Source organism: Trichomycterus rosablanca, chromosome 9, assembly GCF_030014385.1.
Source record: "Trichomycterus rosablanca isolate fTriRos1 chromosome 9, fTriRos1.hap1, whole genome shotgun sequence".
Lineage (NCBI taxonomy): Eukaryota > Metazoa > Chordata > Actinopteri > Siluriformes > Trichomycteridae > Trichomycterus > Trichomycterus rosablanca.
In genome coordinates this window covers 3,313,591-3,319,711 of record NC_085996.1, presented here as the reverse complement: position 1 = coordinate 3,319,711, position 6,121 = coordinate 3,313,591, and the positions used below count along the sequence as shown (strand labels likewise).

The window sequence follows — 6,121 nt, the reverse complement described above, 5'->3', positions numbered from 1 at the left end:
GGAGGAAGTGGCTGAGGCTATTAGGCTAAAATGCCCTAGCATGTCTGAAGTTCATCTTGCCAAGAATGCATCAAGTAGTGGCATAGCCTACAGCAATGGCATGATAGTTGTCCATGGATCAGCAGGTGGATTACCAGAGTTTGCTGAAATTATTCAGATGTGTGTAATACATGAGAGTCTGTTTTTTATTGTAAAAGTTCTGTGTGGGTGGTACAGTGAACACTACAGAGCCTTTGAACTAAGCTTGTCCCCGTCCAGAGAAATAAAACTTGTGGCACTCAGTGAACTCACTGACACATATCCACTGGCCTGTTACATGGTTGGATCAAGCCGTATGGTGACCTTAAAAAGGCATATCATTATTAAAGGTTGGTTAACCCTCCCCAAAGTTGTCATTAAAAGTGTTCTGTTTTGTACATATATGCAATTTTGTTGGCTTGTGTGATCTAATGAACTCCAGGGCTAGGTTGCCAAGAGCTCCCAGTAGGGTCTCCCAAGGTGAACAGGTCTGGAGTGAAGATCCAAACAAACACGATCCATATTTCGCCCTTATGAACCCAAAGGAGAGCACACTGTGTGCCCTGCCCAGGAAAGGGTTACCAGGACCTACCCCTGGAGCTTGGCATGGGGGTAGTGTCCAACAACGAGTTTCTGGTGGCTAGGCAGCCCATTTAACCCTGGCCGAGCTCAACCCAAAAAGGCAACGTGGGAGGATGTTGTGGACCCACTACCCGCAAGATCCAGATTAAGGGTGTGGTGCAGTGTTTGTTGGGCACAGTGTGGGGGAAGGGGCCCCTGGCAGAAACATCTGGGTTTTTTGCTTACCCTATTGCCACCATGACCCTAAAAGGATAAGTGGAGTAGTTGATGATGTTTTATGATTTGACTACAAAATAAAAGCCTGGGCTAGAATCAGTTTAAAAATGAGAAACCTGACATCCTATTCAATACATGGTTGTTTCAATACAATAAAAATAAATAAATAAAATAAAAAATCTGATTAACCTAAAATAATAAGTAATTATGCTTTAACCTAATCAGAGTTATCCTGGGTGACAACAGCAGTCAGAGGATAACTTTCCAAAATGGACTTCCTGAATCTATTAAAGAACTTGTTGATGAGGTACAAAGACAGTGTGAAGTTCACTTTAATTTTAGGCTTCAATTTATGGATGCACTATTTGGAAATGAGTTTATGAACCTTACTTCAATTGATGAAGTACAGGATAGAGGGACAATCAGAGTAATTCCCATAAGTGACGCTTCAGCTCCCCACTGTGCTAATATCTCTTTTACCTCAGCTACTGCCCATCGCTCGGTTGATGAATCCTCATCTCTGTCTAGTGTTGACACAGATATACTCTCTTCACCAGTCATCGTCATCAAGCTCTCGGTCATTTTGGCCTAAAATCTTTCATGTTCCTAAGTTTTGTTATGATGCAGAGTTAACACTTCATCAGGGCAATGCAGCTTACAAGGAAAATGGTACATTGCTTATTCCAGATCCAAAACTGAAGTCAAACATTCCTGACGGCCTGGTGCAAGAAATAGTTACGTTTATGTCACTGATAAAGAGTTTAACACTGTTGGAGAGGCCCTCATCTCAAAGCATCCTTGCCTGACTGAGAAAGGCTCCCTCACTGGATTTGCTGGATGGAAAGCTAGCTTGAAGAATAAACTGGCAATCTACCGCACTCACTTGAGAAAGCTTGGGTGTCCAGAGGTGACAATAAACTCTCTTAAGCACAAACCAGAGGGCAAATCAAGTGCTGCTTTTGGCATAAAAAACCTAGGAGGTCTGAAGTGAACTACTGTCCCTCCTATCCTGCTGGAGAATCTGTTAAGAGCCTTGAGAGTGTGATAGTTGAGCTTCTTTCAGATGTTAAGAAGAAGAACAACAGGGAAGTACTGAGAATGAAAATGGAAAAGACATTTGCATACAGGAGACATGAAGTGGTTCGTGATACACCAATGATACAAGACTTTCAGGCAAGATGGCCAGCACTCTTTGACGTAAGCGAGGTATGTAATTTATAACATTCTACACACAGAGATGTTATGAACAAGCTAAAACAAAAGCTGTTTGTATGAAGCCTAACTGTTGAGCTTTGCCACAAAGCTAAACATTTGGCATATTTTTGTAAAATTATCTGCTGGCTGCTTGACGGCCCCCCTTAGTTTTAGACAAATTATCGTCATTATGTAGTCCGCTTATGTGCCCAACAAACATGTGGCCAACAAACACTGCACCACACCCTTACTTTGGATTTTTTGGGTAGTGGGTCCACAAGATCCTCCCATGTTGCCTTTTTGGGCTGAGCTTGACCAGGTTATGTGGGCTGCCTATAGCCACCAGGAACTCCCCGTCGTACACTACCCCCAGGCCAAGCTCCAGAGGTCATAATACTAATTATTTGTGAACTTTGGAACTGCTGTACAAATTAAACTTAAGCTTCCTCTTGCTTATAGTAAATAAACGGGTGACAAACGTTTTCATTGTATTTCTTTCCAAATTCCTGCTTCACAGCACATTTATGTCTAATCATTCTTGTTTTTAGATAAATGCTGAATTTAAGCGGATTACCACCATGCCCCTTCAGTCCAGATTTCTCTCTCAGTTAGATGTGCACTCTGAGAAACTGATGGTTCTGTTTAAAAAAAGAGGAGGACAAATAGGCAAACACCTAGAGAGCATCATAGCACCCATGGCTCAAGTAAGAATGCTTCCTTGAAAAAAGTACTGCTTTGTTGATGTAGCATTTGATTAAAAGGAAAAAGACTTTAAGCAAACAACTTGCTCTGCTTATTCCCTTTGAATAGAATGATGATGTTGATTTAGGACGAGAATGTATCATCAAGGCAATTTGTGTGTACCTCAACGAGGATCCAGAAAACCTCTTTAGAGAGTATGTGGTGAGTACTATTTTTGAGGTTCAGATGCCCAGATATTATCTTTAATATTTTGTAAACTTTACAATGTCTATTTATTGAAATTCTATATCAGCCAAGTCAGATATCAATATTGTAATGATGGGGCTGTGACAGTATGGATTTTTACTATGGTGAAAAAGCAAAATATGCCTGCTCTTTGGCAATTTATTGCCAGTGACTTGTTAGCATGTAAATGAATATGGGTAATAAAATACAGTAAATAGAATAATAATTCTGATGAGAATATTGCAGTTGAAATCCATTTTGGGGCCCAGTGCGATCATTCACAAAAATGTGTAGGCTGATTTTATTATTACTTTATGTTATTTATTTATGTAATTTAGATGGATTGGGGTGTTGAGTCACTTATTAAATCTCATCTTTAGATTTTGATTGATCCTGTTTTTCTGAGAGCCGGTATGTCTCAGATGGGCGGGGCAGCCTGTTATATAGTAAGAACCTGTTCTTTTTTGTTCTGAAAATGTTTGTTTATATTCCACATGAAATTTAAAACAATTATTTATTTATTTGTTAAATAATCTTTATTATATCTTGTTTTTACCTAGAACAACAGTTTAATAATATTCTACTTTATCTTTGATTCGTTTGTATACATTAAATGTGATATTTCACATAGATTTTACCACAATTCTACCTTACTGGTACTTCTATATATTTTTTTACTGGCACAGTAGGTAGTGTGGGTGCCACTCAGCTCCCGGGTACAGGTAGCCTGGGTTTGAACCCTGCATCACACACTCTTTGGTAATAAGAGGAGTATTTGTGCAGGGCTTCTGTGTTATTTTGTTCCTTCAGGTCGTTTATTCCTTGTGTTATTTTATAAATATAAATGAATATTAAAATGTTGTATTTATTTTACGTTTCACTGGGGTTCATAGCTGTACTGGTGTAACTCAGACTCACTGGATCATAAATAACATCCTGAATATGTTTATTACAGCTCTGTGTGTTTGTTGGGTGGAAACGATTCAGATTCGTTCTTCAGATGCCTGGACAGATCAGGATCACAATTCCTAATATACACCGATCAGCCATAACATTAAAACCACCTCCTGGTTTCTTCCTGGCTCCACTTACCATATAGAAGCACTTTGTAGTTCTACAATTACTGACTGTAGTCCATCTGTTCCTCTGCATACTTTTTAAACCTGCTTTCATGCTGTTGATGATCCAGGACCCCCACAGAGCAGGTATTATTTAGGTGGTGGATGATCTCAGCAGGATCTCAGCACTGCAGTGACACTGACATGGTGCTGGTGTGTTAGTGTGTGTTGTGCTGGTAGGAGCGGATCAGACACAGCAGCGCTGCTGGAGTTTTTAAATACCGTGTCCACTCACTGTCCACTCTATTAGACACTAGTTGGTCCACCATGTAGATGTAAAGTCAGAGACGATCGCTCATCTATTGCTGCTGTTTGAGTCGGTCATCTTCTAGACCTTCATCAGCGGTCACAGGACGCTGCACACGGGGCGCTGTTGGCTGGATATATTTGGTTGATGGACTATTCTCAGTCCATCAGTGACAGTGAGGTGTTTAAAAACTCCAGCAGCGCTGCTGTGTCTGATCCACTCATACCAGCACAACACACACTAACACACCAGCACCATGTCAGTATCACTGCAGTGCTGAGAATGATCCACCAACTAAATAATACCTGCTCTGTGGGGGTCCTGACCACTGAAGAACAGGGTGAAAGGACTACAGTCAGTAATTGTAGAACTACAAAGTGCTTCTATATGGTAAGTGGAGCTGATAAAATGGACAGTGAGCGTAAAAACAAGGAGATTTCTTCTCTCTTTCTGTGAGGTGATGCTGAAGATGAAAAATTCGGCGTCCCAGAATAATTTTTCTCCTGTTTTAGATTTCGGCGGCGTGAATAATTTACTTGGGATGAATTTTCACTCTGGAGTTTCGGATCTGCGGCGCAGTTTAGTTTTGCGACGTATTAAAAACCACAGACGCTTTAAAACCGCTTATTTATTATTATTATTATTTAGATTACGTCTGATCTCGTTAATCTCTTTAGCAGTGAGACACAGACTCTTTTTCAGCTTCTTATCCTTCAGAGAATCTTTCAAAGCCTCAATTTCACCCTGTTTGAGCTTCTTCTCCAGGTCATCAATCAGTTTCTGGCTGTTTTCAGGATCAGAGACCCAGTCTTCCAGTTTGGCCATGGTGGATAAGGTCTTGAGATCTGTTGAAATGTAGATAATGTAGTTGTTTACACAGTGTATCAGATTTTCATTTGTACACTGGCTACTGCAGTTGAAGGTCAAAGCTTTGCAAACACTGGTAGGGAACACATTATCGTAAAAAGGAATTTGTGTCCTTACTGGTTTATTTTATTTTTGCATATTTGCAACTTTTAGTTTTTTTGCACCTCTTAAAAAAGTGTAATATAAGACAAGGGGCAGATAATTTGTCACAGCACACATATCATGACAGTACTACACTTTAAATAATTTTCTGCAATGGTTTCTTTTCTTTGACCGAATTATTGAAACCCAAACCCTGAATTTGATGCGTATAACACATTCCAATAAAAGTTACAGAATGTTGAAGTGGAGAAGGGTTTTGGGACTTAACAAAGATACAAGTTACCATCAAGGCATCTTTTCTTGGGAAGTCTGTAGTTATTTTAGCACGGTGATACCAGGCCTCATTCTGCCTGCACTACAACAGTGCGGCTTCCTAGACACAGAGTGTGTGTGTGCTTGACCAGCCTGCCTGCAGTCCAGATCCACAAGAAACACTGCAACAATCAGTGTCCTCAGTTCCAGACGCATTAAAAAGTCTCATTAATAAAAATGCTGATGGGACTTGGTAGGGAACACACCCCCGTCCTGACTTTTTTGGAGTTACAGCATCAAATTCTAAACGTGTTTCTATTTACAAACTAGAATGAGGTCGATCAGTGAAACATTAAGAATCTTTTCTTTGTACTTTTATCAGTTAAATAAAGATTTAAGGGAAGTAACACATCACACATTCTTCTTTTTACTGTCATGTATTAAACGTGACCCGTCTGTGTTGCTCAATTACAGATTAATAAATGATTGCCGTAGTTTTGAATTTTTTTATTGTCGTCCTGGTCAGGGTCGCGGATGGTCTGGTTTCACCAGAAAAGACTGGGTGCAAGGCAGGAATACCCTGGATGGGATGACGACA

The 6,121-nt window shown here is 40.1% G+C and overlaps 1 long non-coding RNA gene across 1 annotated transcript; it reads left to right on the top strand.

Annotated features, from left to right (window-relative positions):
- The first annotated feature begins 1,920 nt into the window (after window positions 1-1,920).
- On the top strand, window positions 1,921-2,907 carry LOC134320321 (uncharacterized). Its single transcript, XR_010013685.1, has 3 exons — window positions 1,921-2,022; window positions 2,559-2,714; window positions 2,821-2,907. It is a non-coding gene; the product is annotated as an uncharacterized LOC134320321 (long non-coding RNA).
- Window positions 2,908-6,121: the final 3,214 nt, after the last annotated feature.